This window comes from Lampris incognitus, chromosome 6, assembly GCF_029633865.1.
Source record: "Lampris incognitus isolate fLamInc1 chromosome 6, fLamInc1.hap2, whole genome shotgun sequence".
In the NCBI taxonomy this organism is placed as follows: domain Eukaryota; kingdom Metazoa; phylum Chordata; class Actinopteri; order Lampriformes; family Lampridae; genus Lampris; species Lampris incognitus.
The window spans coordinates 48,866,198-48,890,786 of NC_079216.1; the positions used below are offsets into that span (position 1 = coordinate 48,866,198).

Here is a 24,589-nt window from a genome sequence, read left to right on the forward strand (position 1 = left end):
GGGTGGGGGCGTTGGTGGTGGTGTGGGGGGGTGTGTGGGGGGGTGTTCGCGTACACCATAAACAAGGAACTAACAGATCAAACAGTAAATAGTTAACTTGATTTAACTTAACTATGTTAAGTTTACTGCTCTATAGTTAACGTAGAGAAAAGGGAAAGGGGAGGGGGCGTGGTCGTCGGCCGAGTGCCCGCCCCCCTCCCCCCGGCAGCTGGGCAGGCTGGCTCCAGCGTGCCGTTAGAAACAGTTAGCGCACCGAGTCTCTGCTGCCGACACCGCAGTCACAACAAAACTGGCCTAAATAGTTTCACAGCAATCGTGGGATTTATTATTAGTTGGACTCTGCTGGGCTTAGTGTTGCTCGGAGTCCATCCCCCCTATCGGCATTTCTTTTGCGATTCTGTACTTATTCCATTATCGCAAATATCAACTGACATCTTCGGTTGGGGGAAACAAAACGGAGAGACGGGGTAGTTAGCGCCTAGCTGCACTTTGGAGGTAAGAATACATCGCTCCGTGTCTGCGTTTTACATTTTCCGCTTGTTGAAATGGTTACACAGCAACAACAAAAACAACCCGCTTTCATGTCGTCCGTCTTTCTGTCCGTCTTTCACCACTTTACGGGATTCCCCTGGGAAGAGACTCGTGTTTTTACAGCACCAGTCTGATAGCCGGTTGGCTGCGTTGTAGCGTTGACTTCTCTACTTATTCATCTTACGCTAACTTGGATGCCTCTTTCTCAGCGAGGCTATAGAGTCGTATTATTTTCGTTTAAATAACAATTTTGAGAAAAAAAGACTATAATGTTTAAAAAAAACGTCTAACACGCTTACTAATTCAGTAGTTGTTTTTTCTTCTTTTATTTGCTGCTACAAACTATCACCGACATGTAAACTGTCACGTCTGGTTGGCATGTTTGTAGTCAATCCAAAACCAAATGCTGACGGATCCAAAACTTAATTGTAATATCTGATGTACATATAGCGTACTACGTTATGTGGGAGTAAGTAATGGGAAACGACACAAGGGGGTTATGCATAGCTATATGTGTGTCAATCTGTAAAACCTGGCGTCCTTCCCACGGAACATGATGGCGTGGAAGAAGGCGCAGCGCCTGAGGGGATGAGGTCACCAAATGGACTTCTCTGTTGATGGCACCTTCGCTACAGGGCAGGTGCTCACCTCCAATCATGATTACGGAATAATCCCAAAAATTATTATGGGATGTCACAGACTTGACTAAGAGACATTTAAGGATGGTCGTTGACGTATGATTTATTTTGTCATGTATCAGGCTAGTTGCTCATTGTGATCTGATGAATATTTGAATGCAAAGTTTTGCGTTTTAATGTCCATCCATCCATTTTCCAAGCCGCTTTTCCCAATCAGGGTCGTGGGGTGCTGGATCCTATCACAGCAGTCATTGGGCCCTGTGATGGACTGGCGACCTGTCCAGGGTGTTTCCCCGCCTTCCGCCCATTGACTGCTGGACTGCTGACTGCCGTTTTAATGTGAATACCTAAAAAAAGTGTATCAAACTTCTTAATGGTGCATTTGCCAAACACCCCTGACTATGACTCATTAAATGAATCTACACAGTTTTATTGAGTGCCAAGTCAAAAATGACAAATATAGTTTTATTGTTGAGTGTAATGCACAGATTGACAGTGATACAAGCCCCAGGCAACAGATCCTGTTGTACATTTCAACAGTTGTTACTGGATCATGGTTGGCCTTTGCATTTTACAATTTTAATTTTCTAATGCTCACGATTTGCTCTGTGTGTGTGTGTGTGTGTGTCTTCTGATCTTGATATATCTGGGAAAGGAGAAAAAAGATAAAAAGTGAAGAGGCAACATTCATGCAGTGCTGATCTGATTATTCCCTTATAATCCTCATCAGAATCAAACCTGATATTTACACTCCTCCTGCTCCATCTCTTGACTCTGTCTATGCTCGCTTCTTCAGTTGTCCTTTCCTCTCTCATGTATTTATGTCCACATCTTCAAACTTGCTCTGTTTGGTGTTGAGTTTTTGGTTCATCTTTGCTTTTTTCCCTCAAGATTTGACTCGTGACTCTTCTTGGTCAGATTTGAGTTTCCGCCTCTGATGGCTCACCCTGTTCATCCTTAAGTGGTCCATTAGCCTAAAAACCTCTAATGTTTCCCTTCTTCCTCGTTGTTTTTCTTGCCGAGGCTAGCCTACCTTGTGAGGTACATGCAGCTGTAAACAGTGAAACATGAAATAAGAACAAACTCAGATACGATGATTAAAAAAAAAGTGGTTTATGCCAAATGTTTGCAGCAACATTCCTGAATGGCTTTTACACATATTGAGTGCATGGTGTCTGATGTCTTTAAGTTAGCATATCAAGCAAAAAGTAGGAAACATGGTAGTGGCTAACAAATTCTTTTTTTACTTTATCTTACTGTTAGCTAGGTTTGTGTTTGTAGAATGTGTGTGTTCACTTTTCCCCCAAGCGCCTGAAGAATTGAGGTTACTAAAATGAAAGAAGGGAAAAGCATAATAAAAGGCTGCTTGACAAAGCCTCATCTTGTTAACCCTATTGCTAAACTACCAGCAGTTTGGCAAAAGCATTGATAAAGGACGCCATGGGATGACTATGTGTTGGAGCGCTGGTATACTATATCAGGGGCCTATTCATAGGTAATAAGTGTGTTGAAGTGTGAATGAAAATGATAGCAATAAGTATAAACAAGTGTAAATAACAGTCGAAACACTCTCTAACGTTCACTGCATATTTTGGTTTTCATGTTGAAAACTTTACCATGAAAGAAACACTGTTCTATTTCAAATAGCAACTAATACTTTGTATGTCTAAATTTTACCAACAATACCATTAGACTTGTAGAAAGGGCAGCCCTGGATAAGTAATGTTAACAGTGACAAACAAAACCCTATAAATCTACTGAGTCAAGCAGCAAGCAAACTGTATGACAGTATCCAGGACAGATTTAAATCTACTCAGTGGACATTAGCTTTCAGTTTGAAGATGCTTTGACATTCATCTGGATAGCTTCCTCAGTTCTGACACTGGGTGGATGAGCCCTACCATTTATCCCTGTGATGGTGCCACGCCTCTTTTTTGAAAGAGGACCTGAGTGAGGACAGCTGTTCAGAGCACACGTTATTGTGACATCACTCCCCCGGGCCACCTAGCCTTACTCTAAACTGAGGTGACCCGGGTTGTGACCGCTCCTTCTCCCCTCCCATCCCACTTACCCAGGGCTGGGCCGAGGGCTGGCATGGCGTTATAAACAGCGGACAAATGATGTCGTAACCCTCGTCATTTGTCTGCTGCAAAAATGGCTGCATTTTTAAGAGAATTCAGATGTACCCCAAGACTTTTTGAAAAATATCTGTTTCTGTTTTTTCGCCCAGGCAAACACTTTAGGGTAAATGATGCTGTTCCAGTATAACTTTTGAGTGAACCGGGATTGAAGTGTTGCCTATGCAAAGCACAGTAAATCAATTGACCAACGGAAACTCTAGCCCGGTTAATTGCATCATGCTTGCATTGATTTCCACCTTAATTTGATTGAAGTTAGTTTGATTAAGGTGTTTACATGGCAGTTGCAATGGATAAATGATTGCCTTAATCTGATTGAAATCAGATTTTTAACTTGCATGTAAACACACAGAGTGATCCTTTCAAAGTGAAACTACTGTTGTGTGAGCACCCTCCCCACCGCCAAATAACAAAACATAGTTGAACCTGTGTTTTAGGTATTGAAGTGAAGTTATAGTATATGTAGGTAAAGGTCAATGAGCTTGATCTGAGATAACTGCATGTTAGCCACAACAGCTTATTTTCAAACTCACTACTGTCTGCCTTATACTTCTATATTTAGCTATGGCAGGCATTTTATCATTCATTCATTCATTTTAAGGCACTAGTCACTAAAAATTATAACCTAGTGTTACAAAAATAAGGTCTAATGCAGGGGTGGGCAATCCTATCCAGAAAGGGCCAGTTTTGGTGAAGGTTTTTGTTCCAACCAAGCAATTACACACCTGTGTCTCCTAATCAAGTTCCTCAGCAAAGACTCTATGGTTGATTAGTGGGATCAGGTGTGTAACTGTCTGGTTGGAACAAAAACCTTCACACACACTGTCTGTGAATGTTCTCATTCATCCAGTTCATGGTTATCCAAAGGAATTGAATCGAGTGCAACTGGACTTGGTATATATCCGTGAAGACGTTTCGCCTCTCATCCAAGAGGCTTCATCAGTTCGTGCCTTTCTGACTAGACCAGACTCTCTGGTCCTAGACCAGACTATCTTGGTCTAGTCAGAAAGGCACGAACTGATGAAGCCTCTTGGATGAGAGGTGAAACGTCTTCACGGATATATACCAAGTCCAGTTGCACTCAATTCAATTCCTTTGGACTTCACCCACACTGGCCTTTCTGGGTGAGATTGCCCACCCCTGGTCTAGTGTCTAATTTTTAGTGACTAGTGCCTTAAAACAAATAAATGATAAAATGGCCTGCTGTATTTGGCTGCTATTTGAGGATGTAGAATGCTATACGCAGAGTCATTTTCCCTGGGAATGTCTGACATGATAGAAACCATTAAAATGAGCAACAACGAAAGCATGATAATGTAGGTTGCGAGTCTCAAATCAATTTGGATAGCTATGGTAGACTTGATCTTTGGGGTATAGATATCATTGCAAATTATAATCAGGTTACAATCTGGCTAGCTCTCAAGCCCGCGGATATTGTTTCCAAAGGATCCACTAACACAGTACACCAGGTGGGTATGCTGTGCTGGTTTGCATTGCCTCTATTTAAAGTAACAAACAGTCATTCAGTTTTACAACCCTGAAATTGGTATATCACACCAGCTTCATATAAACGTGGTGTCGTTCTGTCTCCAAATTGCCTAAACCAAATTAGAAGTTGGCAATTTGCAGGGAGGGAGATAGATGAACTGGAAACAGGGGAGTGTTTGTTCACTGAGCAGTGGGTGAATATTTCCCTTGTCAATAACCCAAACAACAACAGCAACAAAAACAACAACAGAATAAAGTGTTACAACCTTTTTGAGCAGCAGCCAATTTTGGATGACTAAATTCTGCCTCAAAGCCTCTTTTTCCTTAAATTGGCTCACATGAATGTTGGAGCATAGTTTCGTCGCTCAGATAGAAGTTGTTTCCGCAGGATGAGTCAAAATGCAAACAACGGGGCTTGTGAGCTAACAGTGTAATTGAATAGTGGATTGAGTTAGCAGGGACAATACACATGGTTTTCCTGGTGGACCTTGGAACGATAACAATTAGGAGAGAGCTTATTTAAGTTGGTTAAAGTGTTCAACCCAGCAAGCTGGAATCTATTCCACCCTCCGACATGCAACACCTGGTGTGAGATTCATTGGTGATCAGTGCGGGGCAGACTGATTGGATGCCGCCAGGCCTGGAAGAATACCACTCATTTCAGGGCTGAGATTAATGAATCTGTGGTTCCACAGTGTGAGGAGCCTCAAAGCACCCCCTTTCTTTCTCTCTCCTTCATATCTGCTGATGTGCTTGAAAATAAAGCTGGTCTCATACAACCTCCCTCTACCTTCCCTGCCCCTTTCATTTGTTATTCCTTCTTCTCCTCTTTCTGATTCGTTTTTTGTCTCTCCTATATCTACTCACCCCATGCTTGAGGGCCATGTCTGTATTCTTATCGATGGTTCAGAGAGGCAGAGCGGGGGAAAACATGCCGTGGTCATCGCTCTCATACTCACTTTCCCCAGTATCAGCTCCACTCTGGGACCAGCTGCCCATCAAGAGCCTGGAACTAAATGAAGTATCTATTGGTTCAATAAGAAAATTGCTTTTCTCAATTGCTAGAGGAACTCTCATTTAAAGTGTGTAATGTGGGGGCCTCAGCCAGTAATGGGCTCTATTTTTGTTGACATGAGAAAATGAAATTTGCTTCCTAGCTAGTAGACTTTTCTCAACCTGCTAAAGACCATACAGATATAATGCCCTGCATATTTATGAAATATTTTTAAAGCTGAATTTCAGAGACATGTTGGCCTGACATAGTTTTCTGAAGGTTATTTCTTAGCTGTTACATGTCGTAGAAAATCCCTTTTTAATCTATTCTAAAGGTTTGCTAAACCCAAAGGAACAACTACTTACTTCAGGGTTTAGTAGATATGATGATACACTGTTTATTGGAAGCTTCCATAAGTTTACAGCCTTGTTCTGAAGACATCATCTGTGTAGGGTTTTATGCACTCTTCATAAGACCTTTGGTTGTAGTCTCTACATGTTAGCAAACATAATTTGGTACAACAGACAAGGCTGCTCAGGGTGGCTCGATGTCATATCTGATTTCATTCAAGGTCTTCTGTGTCTCAGACTGAAATTCAGAATTTATTCTCTCTCCTTGGCAGGGCCCACCATTCCTCATGCTAGTAGATAGTAAGAGAAAGTAATAATACAAATTAAGATTACTAAATTTAAGTAAAAGATGATACATATGTTCATATTTTCCTCACATATGTCATATCTAAACTGGTTGCCTTGCTGCTCAGCAATATGGCCTTGTTTTTCTTTGCTGCTTTAAAAGTATTTATCTGCTTTTTGATGCTACTTCAAGATGGAGCCTGATGAAGTCAGACTGACTGCTGCATAACAATATTCATACATTTCTTTAGCCCTTGCATTTCTGCATCCAGGCGAGGAAGTAGGGAGTGACCCTAAGAGTGAGCACAGCTGCCGGCCGCATAGTTCATTGAGAACGGGAAGTCCAGGGGCCTCATTGCTAATACTTCCTTTTTTATCAGGAGGAAGCAGGCCTGTTGTTTTTGTTTAGCCCAAGGTTTTTTTTGCTTATCTTGCATCCACCATATTTCCTTCAATAATGGCCATGCTGAGCAGGTAATGAAATAAAAGGTATGTATTTGACAAGCTGGGCCTGCCAGATAGCAGACTCTCTGACAGGCTCGGAGCTGGCAGGTACTTAGAAGAGGAGACATTCAGCTCTGCTTTGGGATATTTAAAGAAAAAAAAACAACTTAAAATCCCTTCACACACCTTTTCCCTTGCACAAATTTTGCAGAACTAATAAGCCGTGTCACGCTGGTGATCATACTGCTGATGAGGAACCACTGGTTGTTGCAGAGAATAAGCGTACTCCGTAAATTCCTCTGCTGTCGGAACGAGGGTTCATTGTCTTGCAGTCTATTCATCTCCATGGACTCAGTTAAAACTCACTGGGGTTTATGCTGGCCAGGGAGACATGGTTCATGAGCTCTGACAAAAGGGCTTAGGTGTGGTGAGATTACCTGAATGGTTGCAGGATGACAATTGGTGCCTGGTTAAAGGTGGCAAAAGAGACGGCTCAGTGCCACACAACATAATTCTTTATTTGGAGGCATTTTTATGGGATACAATCCTTTTGTTGTCAGCTTCACATACTGGCACTCGGTTGACTCATTGGATGTTGTGTTGGCTCACTTGGCAAGATGAAGCTGACTGCTAATCAAGCATCATCAGGAAGGAAGGGCTCATTTTATGGAGTGCGATATCGGTTTGTATTCTACATGCTCCACTTAACACTGGAGGCTTTCTCTAGACAATCTTTTGCACCCATCTTAAAATGTTCAAGATAAGCAGCTTTACTCTACTTTCTTGTTTGCATTACCTCTTGCTCAAATGATTTGATTCTTGTTGTGGAACTTTTGAAAGACTGTCTACAAAGACTACATTTATCAGCATTATAAGGGGATTGTGTATCGCTGATTTTGTTCTATGAGAGGAAAACCTGATTGGAGTAGGACACCTGAAGAAGTTGAGGTGCAGTATTCCTTATTCTTTTTAGGAAACCATTTGGAAAATAACTGTTGATAAAGAGGGAGTTCTCCTGTCGTGGTCTTATGTGATAAGGGAAAATAGTACAAGGTGTAAGCTCTAGGGCCCACATTGGGCCACCCAGTGCACTGCTCTGCTGTGCCCCTACTCTTTTCAGGGACAATGCATGAGCTGAGCTCGGCTTAAATCTGTTTTTACAGCCTCTCCCTGTGACTCACTGGGCCTAATGGTTCTCCCGTCTCCTGACTCAGGCATTTTTCTGATGAAATGGGACTCTCCTCCAGCTTCTGGTCTACCCATTTTTCTATTGTCCCAGATGCAGCTGGGTCTCACCCTCTTCTGCTCCACCTCTGATTTCTCTGTCTATCTTCTAGGGTTTCTGCTTCTTGATTTTTCTTGATAGTTTCAACCTCATTTTTAGAGCAAGAGAATATAACCTTGCAAGATTACCCTCCATAGTTGATATTTTAATGCATATTCCTATTTGTGGCGGTCTATTCTGTTGCCTACCAACACGGGGCTCGTCGGCTCAAATCCCCATGTTACCTCCGGCTTGCTCGGGCGTTCCTGCAGACACAATTGACCATGTCTGCGGGTGGGAAGCCGGATGTGGGCATGTGTCCTGGTCGCTGCACTAGCGCCTCCTCTGATTGGTCAGGGCGCCTGTTCAGGGGGGAGGGGAAAGTGGAGGGAATAGTGTGATCCTCCCACGTGCTATGTTCCCGTGGCGAAACTCCTCACTGTCAGGTGAAAAGTGGCTGGCGACTCCATATGTATCGGAGGAGGCATGTGGTAGTCTGCAGCCCTCCCCTGATTGGTTGGGGGGGGGCGACTGGGATGGCTCAGAAGAGTGGGGTAATTGGACAGGTACAACTGGGAAGAAAAAGGAGGGACATTTTCAAAAATAAATAAATAAATGAGTACATATTCCTATTTGTAATTACCTCGCCGACCTTGGATATTTTTTTTTTTCTCTTCTAAAGGGGATTCTATAGCCTCTGCAAATAACTTATTTATGTTTAACTGATAACGAGGGCAGCATAACAGTATAAAAAGGGGATGTTATTTGATAATAAAAGCATATATTCTCATACCATAGCGATATGGTAGTTATGAATACACAAGTTGATTGACCCATTAGTTATCCTTGTATCATTCTAAACAAAATTAGAAGACTGCACTCAGTAGTATGCAGATCTCCACCAGGCGTAGCTCCCCTTCTCCTGTGCTCAGACTTGCCAACAAACCACCGTTTTTTCGCCTACCGGGAGAAGGGAAAATACGGAGGCACTGCCTGCGTATTTTCCCTTCTCTGGTGCTCGGAGTTAAGTAAAAAACCAGCTGAGGACTTAGCACTCAATTGCGGTATATAACAGGTTTGAATCACCACAACCACAAGAGGTTCTTCATCATACAGCCATAACTGAACAAAAAATTTTAGGCTGATAGGTCCAGTAGTGTGCAAGATTAGCCGCAGACAGATACACACATTCCAGGCTATCCGTCTGATGGGTATAATGAATAATAATTAATGAATAATGAATATATGTGTGATGCTTGAGCAGACAGTTAACTCATTATGAAAAGGAGCTCTTAAATGGGGCAATATGAAAAGAAGTCAAGGCATTTATCTGGTATTTAGATTCGAGGAAACAGTTGGGCTAAATCATATTTATGGGCATACAGAGGACTGCAAGTGGCTGTATATGACATAGGCTTGTTTGTTTTTAGTTTGCTGGTTTTCCTAAACCTTTCCACCCCTGGCTTGATTATAGAGGGCCTGTAAAAGATTTATTTTGAGCATTATATGGTTCTGCCTCCAAATATCCTAAAAACACTTTTCCTCTCCAGTCAATAACCACAAAACCCAAAAATATACAAACAGTGTACATTAGTGTTCTCTTTAATACACACTCTCTCCCTCTCTCACACACACACACACACACACACACACACACACACACACACACACACACACACACACACACACACACACACACACACACAAACACACACAGCCGCTGCACTCTGGATACCTTCTTCAATTAGTCCATGGGCCAGACGATATTTCGGTACACTCAAGGTGGCAAAATTTACTTATAATTTTTGAAAGGATCCATGTCTGTAGATGATATTTTGGTATGATAACCATTCCTGAGTGGCAGCTGTATCACAGTTATCAGCTCATGAAGTTAACCACCCGCTAAACTAAATTGCATTTTAGACGCTGGTGCATATCCTGGTTTAGCCTCATGGTCAGGACATTTTTCAATGTTCTATAATATTGTCTTTGGTATCATTTTAAAGGGGACCTTCTTAGCTTTCATTCAAGCCCTGTTGTGGATATTTCTCACAAATATAGAGGTCACTTGAGCTCTTCAACCCGTCAATAACACACATCTTTCTGCAATGTTCGCCTAAACTATATACTTTCTTTTAGCCCTGTGGCATCTAGGAATATCAGGGACACAAAACACAAAAACTGGAATACTCACAGGACTGTAAAGATTCAGGAAATGTATAATATACCCATACTATTTCATTGTGTGAGGTGATTGTGAGCCTTAAATGAGAACTAGACCAAAGCCAGTTAGGTCACAAACTGGTCTCTATACATTTGTTTAAATACACAATCAAATTACATGATAAAAAGGAATACCATAGTGAGGTAATGAACTATTTTAATATTTTAAACAACATTGACATTTACATATACTTAGTCAATGATACATGTAATCCCATATCATTAGTGGGTATATGTAATGGTAATGGGTAGGGTAATGGGTATATGTGAATATGGTTACATTATTGTTATCAAGCTCTGGGTAACCAAGTCCAGAATCAACATCCTATGCATCAATAGACTACTACCACAGTAATACCATCAGAATCATCACACTGTCATTCATCAAACTGCTCGTTTCTCTCATCATCTGACTCCCCAAGTTCAAAGTCCAGTTCTGGACCATCCTGCTGTTTTTGGTTACTGCAGGTCTGTAACCTGCACATGTCTGTGCATGGAAGTCCATTTGACAGGCACATGCAGCTTGGCATTTTGCATGAATGCACACACTTGCATGTTAGCATTTCCAAGACCACATCTGGTGCAGGTGGGGAGCGCATCCAGTAAATGGCCAGCTTGCCTTCATCGTCTGTCCATCCATACTCAGTAGGGCTTGGCACCACAGGGTTAGCCTGCAGACAGCACTTCCATATTGCTGCCTGATAGTTGGCTCGTTGAACATGCATAAAGAGACAGTCTCTACATGGTGGCAGCTGGCTGGACTCAACCTCCCCTTTTGGTGCAGAAGAGCTGGTAACGCAGTTTGTTCACCTCAGCAGTGCTGCTATTAGCAACATACATCCGACAGGTGAACTGCTCAATTTTCTGGAACAGCTCATCACTCACATTCCATGTCTGTCCCAGTTGACTAAAAGTCTCTTGGCAGGAAGTGTGCTTTCTCACTATCTTCAGGGCATTCAGCTTCCCTCGACCAGCGAATGCACTGACAGTGTCGCAACATGTGAAGGCATGTAAGCCAATTAGGCTGTCACAGATGCTGTCTCCAAGTGAACTTGCCAGTTTGGTGATGTCGACAAACCGTGTGCGGTTCTGAGTCCCACACTTCTGGTAGATGGGACAGGTGATGTCCTTCTGGAAGCCAAGACAAAGCACCATGACATCAGTGTCCTCAGCTGTGATGATAACTGACTTTGAGCCCGCATTTGCTGCATGCAATGCATGCAGGAGCAGACGGGTGTCAGCTTCTTCATGTGTGGAGTGCAGTTCTGCTGCTTCCTCACACCCATCTTCTGTCAACTTGTAGCAGGTTTCCTCACAGGTCATGTACAACACCTTGCCATGCAGCATAGCTCTGTATCGTGGGAGTTTCCACTCTTCCACCAGAAACTTGATGAGACTGGTCTTGTTGGAGGAACTGCACAGAAATTTTCTCCACTGCTGGATGTGGTGTCCCCCTGCAAGATTCTTGTACTGGAGAGTGATGTCTCCACCCCGGTTCAGTCGTTCAGCATCTTTGATCGAAGTCTGGTGATAGACATCAAAAACAACATCAATCCTCCCACTCTGTGCTCCCTCATGGAGGACCTGGGTCAAGGCTGACTCTGCCACCTGTGCAAAGGTTTTGTTGTTGCCATTCATTTTTTGGACCAGGCTCATCCCATCAATGATGGAAGTAGATGGGATTGGGATGTCTTCTGCAGGAGATACATTCTTTTCAAGCTCTCTGGCAAGTGCAGCCTTGTTTGTTTTTCGTAAGGACCCATCAGCATTTGCCAGTGCCCATGGTAGTGGGCCCAATGGGTAGGCAAGGACATCCTTCAGATTCACCTTCCTGCTTTCAGCCACCAGGATCATGTGACTGAAAAGGTTTCTATCTGCCTTCAGAACCACATCCTGTACTTTCTTTCCATGAGCTTGTTTTGTGCTGACATTGGAGAATGTTTTCAGACTTTGCTTGGTCATCTTGTTGTGGAATTTCACAGGTGGTGGGTCTGCATCTAACCTTGTTTGCTGGAATGCTTGGTAGGCCTCTTCTCCTTTCTCAAGAGCTCTCAAGAGATCTATGGTCACATCAGGTGGAGCCATGTTGCCAGTGGAGAGGCTAACCAAATCAATCTCATCAGGGGACATAGGATTGAGCCAGTTATTCTCCATAAGGTCCATGAGAGACTGGACATCTGCTTCATCTCTCTTGATCCTTGGACTCTGTAGATCTGGATGAGACCATTTGCACCTGCCTTGACCTGTCAGGTCTCTCAGCTGTCTGAGGTACATGCTTCTATACTCAGCTGTGAGATAATATTTGGTCACAGCTCCTGGCTTCAAGCTGAATCCCTTTGTCCCTCCAGCTGTTTGGGTGTCTTTGTTCACCGTTTCTTCTATAGCTTGGTCAACAGGGATTCGGCCAAAGGGATTGGTGGAGCCCAGTTGGACTGAGAAGCCTCCTTCCATGAATTCTGTGTACACATCTGGGTGTGTGATGGGCAGCTCAGACATCTGGGCGTAGTAGTAGGGGAGGTAGCGTGCATAATTCATCCTGTCATAAGCAAAGCACCATGGGATCATTGCTCGAATGCTAGCCAAGTGTAGCATCCAGTCTCCCTCTCTGGATGCTTGGATGAGCCCCAACAAGATTTCAACCATGTCCAAATAGGACATCCAGAAGTTCGAGAGGCTGCCGTTTCCACCTCTAAGGAACTCACAGTAGACTTCAAATAGATCCATGATGCGTGTACAAGAGCTGTTCTCGAGGACCTCCTTCAAAGCATGTTGTGAGACTTCTTTCCCAAGGCTGTCAATGGTCTTCAGTGTCTCATTCAGGTGAACCATGTCATTCCTGTGAGTTTCTTCCAACCAGGACAGGAAACCATTCAAGGTCAGTCGCATGAGAGCCTCATACAGGAGCTTGTGTAGTCGCACTGCCCTGTTGTACTTGCGGCCATCCATAACACCAGCAATTGAGCCTTCTGCAATCATGCCAGACTCAGTGCAGAGGTCTTTGAGTCCAGCATCTTGGAAACGCTTTCCTATCATTGCCAGCAGTGTGCAGATGGTGTGGAATACCCCAAGCCTAACGATGATATCATGGAACTTGTCATGGTGTTTCCATGTGATCTCGACAGCCTTCGCATACAGGGCTTGGTCAAAGACACAGACAATCTTCCTCAGGCCTAAGCACTGCATGATGCTCAGTGACTGGTTAAGCACCTCGTTGACAGTAGACATTTGTGTCGCTGGAGCATTGATGGTAGGCAGATAGCCTATATTGTCGGGGATGACCGTCCTCGAGTCAGGATGTTGAAGCCTGTCCAGCTGCTGACTGACTGTTCTTCTTGTTGTGACATGCGTGCTAGGACCCAAAGAAGGTTTTTCTCTCTGGCAAGCTTAGTATTGGCTGCAGTATCGGCATCTGACTTTTTGCTTTGTGGTGGCCCTACCCGTTGTCCAGCATTGTAAGTTGGTAACATTGGTGGGGGTCCATCAATGCTTCTCTTCTTTGTTTTGGGAATAGTGGGCATGGGTTGGACAGGAAGTGGGTTGACTGGCTTTGCTTGCACAGCAATCCCATTGACTCTGTGAGATGTTCCCTCACCACTGACAGTTTCTTCAAGACGGTCGATATTGTCCCAGGCTACAGTTGTGAATATGCCAGGATGGATGTTAGCTGGAAGGGCAATGCCACTCCCTGATGATGAGAGTTTCTGGAGACACAGGGCAGTGTTGATCTCTTCCATCTGTGAATAGGACACACTGTGACCAAGTCGGTTGAGGATGTTTATCAACTCTACATTTCCTGTCAACGATTTGACACTGAATGGCAGAACAATGTGCTTGGAAGGCTTGGTATTTCCACATGTCACTGCATATACTATGTCATGGCCAAATGACTGCAGAAGGCACTGCACTCTCTGGGATGCATGATCAGGATCATTTGAGCCTGTGAGTAGAGAGTACAGGAAGATAATGAGCGACTCTGGAATGGTAGGACATTCTGCTTCTGGTTTGACTTCAGGCGGCCAGGTTTGAGGAACATCTTGACTTTTAATGTCTGCTCTCAATTTGATGGCTGCTTTGGCTATAACATCTTGTGCACTGACACTTTTCAGGGTCTGCAGCTCCCTTTTGAGAGACGGATTTTCTTTGGCAAGTTCCCTCATGGACAAGTTATCGGGATAGAGGAGGAATTTTCCTTTCTCATCAGGGAATATCTGCAAGGCTCCAGCAAACTCACTCTCCAGGTTTCGCCTTATGTGCTTCTTGGTTGATTCCTTGACTTGGGCAATGCCTTGGGAGTTCATTGAAGCTACCAGTCTACAAGAGAGATCAGTCATTGTCATCACTTGAGGATTGCCAAAAAGCTCCATCCTGATGAAGAGGAACAGCCCATTGTATGCCTTATTCACAGCAGCTTCATACTGGGCTGCAGCATCATCATCTTCTTTGCTGGCAACCTCTCCTTTGGAAACCTCTTCTTTGGTGTAAAGTCTATAGCATGACCTGTGGTAGTGCCCTTCAGCTGCTACAAGGTCTCTACTCACAATGGCAAGGATTCTGCTGTCCCTTTTCTTTGTGGCTGCACTCCTGATCTTTGCATCAGCTCGCAGTTCTCGACACTGCACCAGTACTTCTCTCGTATTCTGTCTCTTGGAATATTTGCTGTTTTTCTGACAAAATATGCACTCTGCATCATAAGTCCTAGATGTACTTGGAGCATGTCGAGCTACTCTCTTAGATTGTTTCTCTTCAGCAGAGACACAACTTTTTTTTGCAAGGAGGCCATCAAGAATTTGCTTCATAGTGAAGATACTGCGACACTTTCTGTGGTAGTAGATTGCTGGAATCTGTCCCTCGGGAATGTCTTTTGCCAGTTTCAAAACTGGTGCATGATCTCGTATCTGAGCTGCCCTGAGCAGAGTTCTCCATGAGTCGACACTTTGTAGTGAAACCAGCTTATCTGTATCATCAGAACAGTGGATAATGCACTCCACCCGTGGGCGCTTTGGTATTGGGTAAAAACTTGCTTGTTCACCAGTGGCCATATTCAGTCAGTTTTCACCTGCCACATACAAACAAATACATGTAACTTAGGTGTATGAACACTACTAAAACAAAGTTTACTTTGCTTCACCAGCGTCATATTACCATTATTTATCTTACATAGCCACAAATAGATACATTACCTAGTTGCTATGCAACAGCTGTATTTTGTCCACATGAGGCCGCTAAAATCAACACAAGATGAAAGTTCCTCGTAGCCACTTTAACTAATCATATTAACATATACATTAAAAGAACATGCTAACATTATGGGAAATTAGCTTACAATCTTCTCCAGAGTGAGACAAGAAGATAGATACCAGTTTCCTCTATATGTGTTTAGTAGAAAGCTATCTGGCTTCACGTTAGCCTAGCTTAGCACAATGAATGGAAGTACACAGTACTGGTTATCCTTGGTTGTTGGCCAACTAAGAACTGTCCCAGAGTTTAAGCTAGGCTAATCAGTACCAGGGGTGTTGAAATGCTATATTTGTAAAAATCTGGGCAAATACACAATCGTGAGAGGCACAGAAACAGGTTTCCTGAAAGAAAAATGAAATAGCTGCTCATTTGGAAAGGTTATCATGTATTATTTTACTTCTGTTAGTGTACCAAATAAAATGGCACCAGTGAAGTTGTGTCACCTTGGGTGATATCGATATCTGGTCTGACCCATGGACTAACTGGCTTTGGTCTAGTTAGTTTCTTAGTAATAATGCCCTTCTAATTTAAGGCTCACAATCACCTCACACAATGAAATAGTATGGGTATATTATACATCTCCTGAATCTTTACAGTCCTGTGAGTATTCCAGTTTTTGTGTTTTGTGTCCCTGATATTCCTAGATGCCACAGGGCTAAAAGAAAGTATATAGTTTCGGCGAACATTGCAGAAAGATGTGTGTTATTGACGGGTTGAAGAGCTCAAGTGACCTCTATATTTGTGAGAAATATCCACAACAGGGCTTGAATGAAAGCTAAGAAGGTCCCCTTTAAAATGATACCAAAGACAATATTATAGAACATTGAAAAATGTCCTGACCATGAGGCTAAACCAGGATATGCACCAGCGTCTAAAATGCAATTTACTTTAGGGGGTGGTTAACTTCATGAGCTGATAACTGTGATACAGCTGCCACTCAGGAATGGTTATCATACCAAAATATCATCTACAGACATGGATCCTTTCAAAAATTATAAGTAAGTTTTGCCACCTTGAGTGTACCGAAATAGGAAATTTTGGGCTCTGGCCCATGGACTAAATGGTAGGCTTTGCAAAATTCAGTCTGAGTAAATGGGGTCGTTATTTATTGTATATTTCTTTCATGTCTCTGTGAATCTAGGCTAACTGTTTCCCATTATTGAGTGAGCAGGGCATAATAAACACAGCTTAGGAAAGCAGATATTTGTTCCTTTTCATTTTGAGATGAATGTGAAAAACATTCAGTGGACATAATTAGGCTAATGTGAATCTCAACCTCTTTCTCAACATAGTTGTATGCGTTTCTATTAACATAACATACACATATGAAGGTAAATGCTTTTTAACAGTCCAGGCATTTTTTTCCACAAGGCTGGCTTCTGCGATGTCTCTGAAGCCCACACACCATGACAATTACACCATTCCCTGCAGATCTTGTGGACTAACAGCAATGTAACAGTCCCTCCCACAGGGTGAGTCTCAGCACAGGTCCATTAGGCACACAGGTTTCCCTGTCGGCTCCCATGGCATCAGAGACTGACCAGCAGGAGAGAGAGCACATTGTTTCTTTAAGGAAATCCCCCAGTGATTCCCATTACAACCAGGACACCTCGAGTAGGGGCCTGCTTGTGATCTTGCTCCTGACAGGATCTGAATTACCCAAAACACACAACTCTGTCTCACTTCACCATGATAACAAAGACCACTGATAAAACCACCGATAAAAAAAGACCAACAATCTACAGAATGTATAAATCATCAGTACTGCAAGTGAAAGCCATCTTTCTATTTCTATTTGTGTTTGCTTTGTGGAGCTGCTATTTGGTGGTGTGCATTGCCTGAGGCTACAGAGTTGGTTAGTATGGGCTGGTTAGTCAAGCTGCTCACCAAATGTCAAGGTACTTAAGTCCTAAATTGCTAGCCAGGAATACAGATGTTATATCTGCAGGGTACTTGTTTAACACTGCCTGTGTTCCCTCTGCAACATTCACTGTTTATAACATACAATTACACCATTACAAAACACAGGGTGGAATACAGCATTGTTTATTTTGATTAAGTCACTGCCTCTCAGCATCCCTTGTGGGTAATTACTAGTCATATTATGCTTTAAGAAAGCTGAACTAGTATTACATATAACATATTTAAGTGAACACAAGTGAAGACAACTCCAATAATGCTTTAGGACCAGATCTATTAACATTTTGCCCCAATACAAACCGTCTTTCTGCATTAAAAAGCAGCTGTTGAGATTTACTATTAAGAAGCAATGGACATTTTGCACGAATGAGAGCAGGGAATGGGTGGGTAAAACTTGTTTGTGTACCAGACTTATTGGATATATATTTATAAGAGATCCTTTTAATACACAAAATATTGGGAGGCGAATGTAATTTATTAAGGCTGTTAATGGCTGCTAGTAAATAAGGTCTTGGTGGCTGCACATTATTTGATGCATGTGAAAGGCATGTTTTAACTCACTGTGCTTCTGACATGACTGTGATTGTTGTTGCTCAGAGAAGACACCGTAGGATACAGAGATAGTGTGTCAGGAAGGAGAGTTTTTCTAACACGGGTAACATTTATCTAGTTTACAATGCGCCACGAAAACATTGCATGAACATATCACCTGCCAAGTCACATTATATTCAATTTGCTGGAGGAAGTCAAAGAAGATCTGGAACCACAAACCAGAAAGAGTCATGCAATCCCAACAGTAATGAAACCTCCTGTCCCATTTTTCTCCAGTTATTTTCAGTGAATGGTGGCATCTGTAGCTGCTATGTCACAGTCAGAATTATCACCCATACTGTTGCAAGTCCTTAATGCACAAATGTCAAGAGTGAAGAATTATATACATTTCCCAAATGACCATGATGCTCTCAATGAAATCAAACAAGGGTTTTGTAATATAGCCGAGTTCCCAAATGTATTTGAAGCAATTATGACAGGAGACATGCGCAAAATGTGTTTGTATAGTGCCAGTCACATTTACATTAACAAGGCTGCACCTGTGGTAATTGTCCTGTCCATTGTCAGTAGGCTAAATTGGCCACCCCCTTCTGCACTAATTGTCGGCAAGCTTGTGCTAATTTGTGCTTCTCTTATCAGATCTGGGCCTTAAAGTCTAAAGTTTTGACATGTACAGATTTACTTGTCTAAACAGCGTGTCTGACTTGTTGGCCTGCTGTGTGAAAGAAGACGTTGTAGACGGTTCATTTTACTCTTCCGGAGGCGGAACAATTAGATGGCAGAGACTGAAGACTATCTCATGATTTTTTGATGCCACTTTATGCCACTCTACTACTTAATACTTGCAGTACCACAGGCAGCATTTGTGGGTCACTGAGCTAAAACACGGCCTCTGTCCTTTGGGCAAACAAATGGTTGACTCCAGCTTTGTATTACCCCCACAAGAAAACCTCTACAGTTTTACTATGGAGTCGTGCAGAAAATGTGCTACTTTGAATTAGATGATTGGGTCGTTGAACAAAAAGAGCTTGGTTCTTGTGAGGCTTGGTTATCTTTAGATGAGAAAAGCACAGTAAGAAGTTTCTTTTTGAGTCAGGGCGGAGCTTTCCTCACTAAATGATTTCTTTGCTATTAGTTGTCAGTGACGCACGTTCACCCTCTGAAACCTAATCTTCTCTACCCTTAATCCTCGCCTCACATATCGTCCTTTCTTTGAAGCTGTGAAAAGAAGGAAAATCTAGAGCGTAAGAAGGCCAGCAGCTTTTCAACCATTCCAGGTATATGGAAGGTATTTTGATGTTGTCATGGAAATGGAGTTCAGTCCTGGTTTTATTTATTTTTTCTGACAGTTGCATCCAGAGGATTGCCATCATGTGTGCTTGCCGCAGATAACAAAAGAACTTGAGGTTTCTCTAGTGCAAAGATGGGTAATGAAACGGGCAACAGTCTTCAGTGATTTAGATGGTGAATAAAAAAAGAAAAGAAGAGATTTCCTCTTAAATGAACCTCCGGTACTATGGATGAAGTCCAATTGATTTGTCACCCATTAAGTGCAGGCCAAGAGCACGTCCTCCATTTTCATCTTGGCCACCTGTGTGGTGAGATAAGTGCTTAAAGAGTGAAGCGTGTAAGGTAAATCCAGACAGTTGATGGGTTTTTCAAAAAAAAAAATTTCACTCTGGTGAAATGGGGTCAGATCGTCTTTCCTGATAATACTTGGCAGAAGATAGATCCCATGTGATATGCTTCGGCGCAGATGTTGAAGCCAAAGTAAAGTTGTGTGTGTGTGTCTTTGATGCCCCTGGTTGTGTGGGGATTGTTTTTGTGCTATCCGTCAATTCATACAGTAAAACACGTTCATCTCTCTGCCAACTCAAAACTTGAAAGCCAAGCGAGTGTTTTGTTTCGGCATAGGATGAAGCATGAAATAACACAGTTATTAAATCTAACAGCCAATTTACCTATTAACATACAATTTAATCTGGTTTGGTGTAGAACCCAAGATGATCTCACAAAAAAAACACAAGATGGCCCACATTAACCCGACTGTTGTGAGAAATCATCACAATCACTTCAGGCAGTTTGAAATTGGACATTTTGCTTTGTTTTCCTTAACATAAAGCAGATGGCCAACCTTTTGCTCTTTAAATCATCTCTGGCTAAGCTTTCCAAACAGTTGCCACATCTAGAGTAACTCCCAACCCTTAATAATTCAATCAATGGTACCAAGCTTTCAAAACACCCCATCAAATGCCTTGGCTCCTCGTTGTGTGTAGATATTAAATGTGTCACCTTAGGCCTGACCTTAGCTCAAGACAGTGGAGTTTCAAGAAGGAGAGTTTTAAATGATAAAGAGAAAAAAAAAACCATTCAGCCACTTTTACTGCACCTTCACAGCTTCACACACATACTATATGCCCTGCTTTCTGTTGTCTCCTGTTGCCTAGTTCATGTCTTAACCATTTAGCATCTGGCATTAAAGCTCAAATCACGCACAGTGAAATGAATGAGAAATAACTTCTAATTTTCTGGCCTATAATCTCTTTGCGATTGTATCTAAGTTATGATAAAGCCCTCCCTCTGTATCACAAAGACTAAATTTTGATATTGCCATTTTGTGTGGGCATGAAATGGAGACCTGTACCCCTTTGCATTCCCATCCTGGTCTTTTCTAAGGAACCAACAAGCACCAGCAATCAGGAACACATTATTTGTCATTTCATTTCATGTATGCAAGTACATGAAATGGAACGAAATCCCATTTCCCCCAGCCCACAGCAGTACAACACAAAGACAAAAACACATCCAAAAACTACAAGAACACACATTTCCAAACTAACACATATCCAAACTAAACAACAACAAAAAATCACTGTCCAAGGGAACGAACGCCAGCCAGGATGACTGTCGGAACCACCATAGATGATCAACAGTTCACTCGATTGGTGTAATGTCTTACAGAGTTTGCTGATAGCTTTTTCCAAATTAAAGACATTTGTTAGTTTTGATAGCCATCTGGTCATTTTCGTATTCTGTTGAATTAGAAAAACAGCAGAAATGAATTTCATCAGAAACATACCAGCTGTGGTCACTTTTGGCCCAAGTGGTCTGTACAGAGGCTGTGCTAGAGAGCACTGTGTAGGCTGTTAATGTAGAACTGTTGTGTTGGGCTGCTGGAGACAGTTAGCCAGCTAATGCTGCAGTGCACACCAGGCTGCATTACTCAAAGTTTCATCACCACCTCCAATTAATAGTCAAAATGGCATCAGCAGCATCTGCTCCGGAAAGGCAGTTGTCATCAGATCCCTGGAGTTGGGGAATGTGAAAGTAAGTGTAACAGACAAATCATTATTCTGTACTTGATATCAGCATGAGGGTAGGATTACTGAGAAGTCTGAATTGCAATTATGGCAGAGTTTAACCTATACCAACTATTTTAGGTAAATATGACCTGACCATGATACCTGTTTCTCTGACCACGATACCTGTTTCTCTGACCACACTCGCCCCCACAGTTGCCTCATATCCATCATGTTTTGTGGTGGAAACTAATTGACTTCTGTTTCTTTAGGGACCTAATCTTGGAACTCCTCCAAGAGGATCAGTTTCCATCCTCTCCCCATCCTTTCTCTTTCTCCCATAAATCAATGTGATGTAATTGCATAAACTCCCTTTCCCACAGCTTGGGTCTTGAGGTAGTACATTCTCGGAGAGAAAGTGTTTCAGAGAGGCCAGTTAACCTTAACCTCTCGGTTCCCAAAACAGTCCCCTCTGGTGCAGGTCAGTCAGATGCCCCTTAGCTTGTAAAAGCTTTACATCTGCCTTTATACATCTCTCTTTGTAGCACTGCTTTCATTGATAACATTTGCTCTGTTTTATCACATTGTTTCTTCGGGTACTGGGGTCAGAGAAGTTAACTTTCTCACAGATGGTGCTGGCTGTTTATGTCTGGCGCTTACAGTCACAGCTCGGCAGAATAAATCTCATTTCTCTGAGTGCTCTTTGTGTTGAACCAAGCGAAATTTCCCCTGACATTTCTCCACTTGTGGCTTCCTCAGCCTGTCGTAGGAATGCTCCTAAAAACGCTCCTGCCTTTTCACGAGCTTGCGCTGTGGAATGGTCCATCCCATTTTTCCACCACCCAGTCCCACTTGGCTGCCTCGTGGGACTCACTTAGAGGCAGGATATCTCCTCAAGGATATCTTTCAGCTTCATGTCCTGGCAGTATTGAGGGAAGAGTGAAACAAGATGGAGGGGAGTGCAACTTGAGAGTTTTGGAGAAGGAAGAACTCAAAACACACACAGATCAGTGACCCACTTTATCATGGATTTTGTCTTCCTTTTTCTGAGTAATCACTTTGCACTTTGATTTTTTTTTTGATCACAAGTAAAACTATATTTATTTAAAGTGTGAGAGACAAAAAGCACAGGTCACTTTGAATGGTTTTTGATTTTATGACCATCAGAACTGACTACCTTGTACCAGCACAGCGGGTACATACAGGCTTCCATAAATCCCTTTCACACCAGAATTATCATTATTTTTTTCTTACTGAGATCATCTTTAGTCTGAAAGGGTTTTTGGCTCAAAATCCTGGGAAATTACCCCCAGGCACAGCACGGCAACATTCCCACACATTATCACAGCATCTTCCAAGAATCGTGTTGGTGTGAAAGTGTCTCACAGAATTTTGGAATTCACACTTTCAGTGTTGTGTATGACACATTACAATAAAAAAGAAGAAAAAAGGTTGTTAACTCTCTGTCAAACTTGAGGGATTTTCCTGATGAAGCCAGCCTGTTTTGGTTAGACACTGGATGGAGTAAAGCACTGCAAGAAATCTGAGAAATGGCAACCATCCTTTTTCTGTTTGGAAGATAAGATTTTATGGTTCCAGTAGCTGCACTGTGGCTTAAAAGGTGTGCATGTCTACCTTCTTTTGAGAGACACATAACTTAAAATGTACAAATAATGAAAGTGCGTCCTGGACGTATGCAAATTTGACGGCCAAGTATTGCTGTCTTTCGCTGAACTAGCTGCAGTGAGGAGCTGATGTAAAAACAGCGGCAAAAATCACAGCATGTTGTGCAGATGGCAATATATGCAAAAAAAGCCATACAGTAGAATAGTCGAGTGCACTTGCCCTGTTTTAAGGTCATTATAAACAAGGAGCTTGACGATATGGAGGTGATCGTAGGAGAGGACAGGGACTGATGTATATAAAATGCAGGGATTTGCTGAGTGTATGTGAAAAGGGGTTTTCCAAGAAAAGGCCGGAATCAACTTTGCAGTCTGAAAGGGGAATTTATAAAAGATCCCAGGGTATGAAACCCAGGAAAATATCATGATGTTAGTGTGACAGAGGCTGTAGATGAAGAGTTCTAGTGGACAAGAGTAGGGGCTCTTTTGCACATGTGCTGCTTTACAAGGAGGTCTCAGTGTGGAGCCTTTTTGGACTGAGGAAATGATCCAGATGCAAGGCTTCTGGCTCTTATAACCCAGTGGGGCATCTACCCCATTGCTCCTGTGCAGCCCCCTTTAAAATCCCAGCAAACAATGATCACAATAATTTTATATGGAAAAACAGTAACATGCACAACTGTCGCACACAGTTGTCATACTGCTGTTTATGTCATATAGACTGCTAAAATGTTGGCTTTTTTTTGTGAAGAAATCCTGCTTTGTACCTGCCAAAGAAGCACAAACATTGCTGAGCTCAGTGCAAACACTGTTGTCTTCTCCAGAGCATTTCAAATAGTATACATAGGGATTCAGAGTCCAAGCATACTTAGTCCCATTGTTGTTTTTTCTTTCACTTAGAACCAGTGTTCTGGCTTCCTGTTTTATAAAGTCGAGAGGCTGGAATGTGTGTGAATAGGTTTAGCTTTGCTGGGCAAAAAAACAAAATATGAAGACCATGAACAATGAGAACCACGCTCATTGTGGACAATTTTATACCTTGGACTGTAGTAGTATCCAAGTGTCTCTCAGCGTAATATTGATGATATTCACAAGTTATTGATTGGTATTTATATTTTGTACTGATCCTAATTGTATTTAGGAAAGTAAATTGCATATGTGAATGTGTTTCCACTTTCTCTTGTTTGTGCCCTGAGTCTTGAGATGACAACCACATCTCTTTTTTTTTGCAAAGCTAATCAGTCTGTCCTGAGCTATAAGGGGGCCGCAGGTTCAAGGTGTGAGCATATCCATGACTTCAGAGCCAAAGCTTTGGTGGCCCCAAAAGAGACTGTACTAGTGGCTACACATGACTCCAAATCACACACCCCACTGTCAGCTGAATGAATGAACTCACTTGCTCACAGCAATCCATCACAAAACAGATAACACCGCCTTCATGCTCTCTCGGTTTGAAAGCAAGCCTCGGTGTTTATTTTTGGGTTTGTCCAGCTCTTATGTAAAATGCTATTCTGAAGAAAGCTGCTCAATAGCCAGAAATTGGCCACCTGGAAAAATATCTTGCTTAAATGGATTGATAATAACCCAGATAAAATTTTAGGAG

The 24,589-nt window shown here is 42.4% G+C and overlaps 1 protein-coding gene across 1 annotated transcript in view; it reads left to right on the forward strand.

Annotated features, from left to right (window-relative positions):
- The first annotated feature begins 229 nt into the window (after positions 1-229).
- LOC130113851 (tetraspanin-18-like) overlaps positions 230-24,589 on the forward strand; it is a 45,011-nt gene continuing 20,651 nt past the window's right edge. Inside the window, exon 1 of the mRNA XM_056281522.1 lies at positions 230-495. The gene's annotated coding sequence lies outside the window, so the exon portion shown is untranslated. The remainder of the gene's footprint in view (positions 496-24,589) is intronic.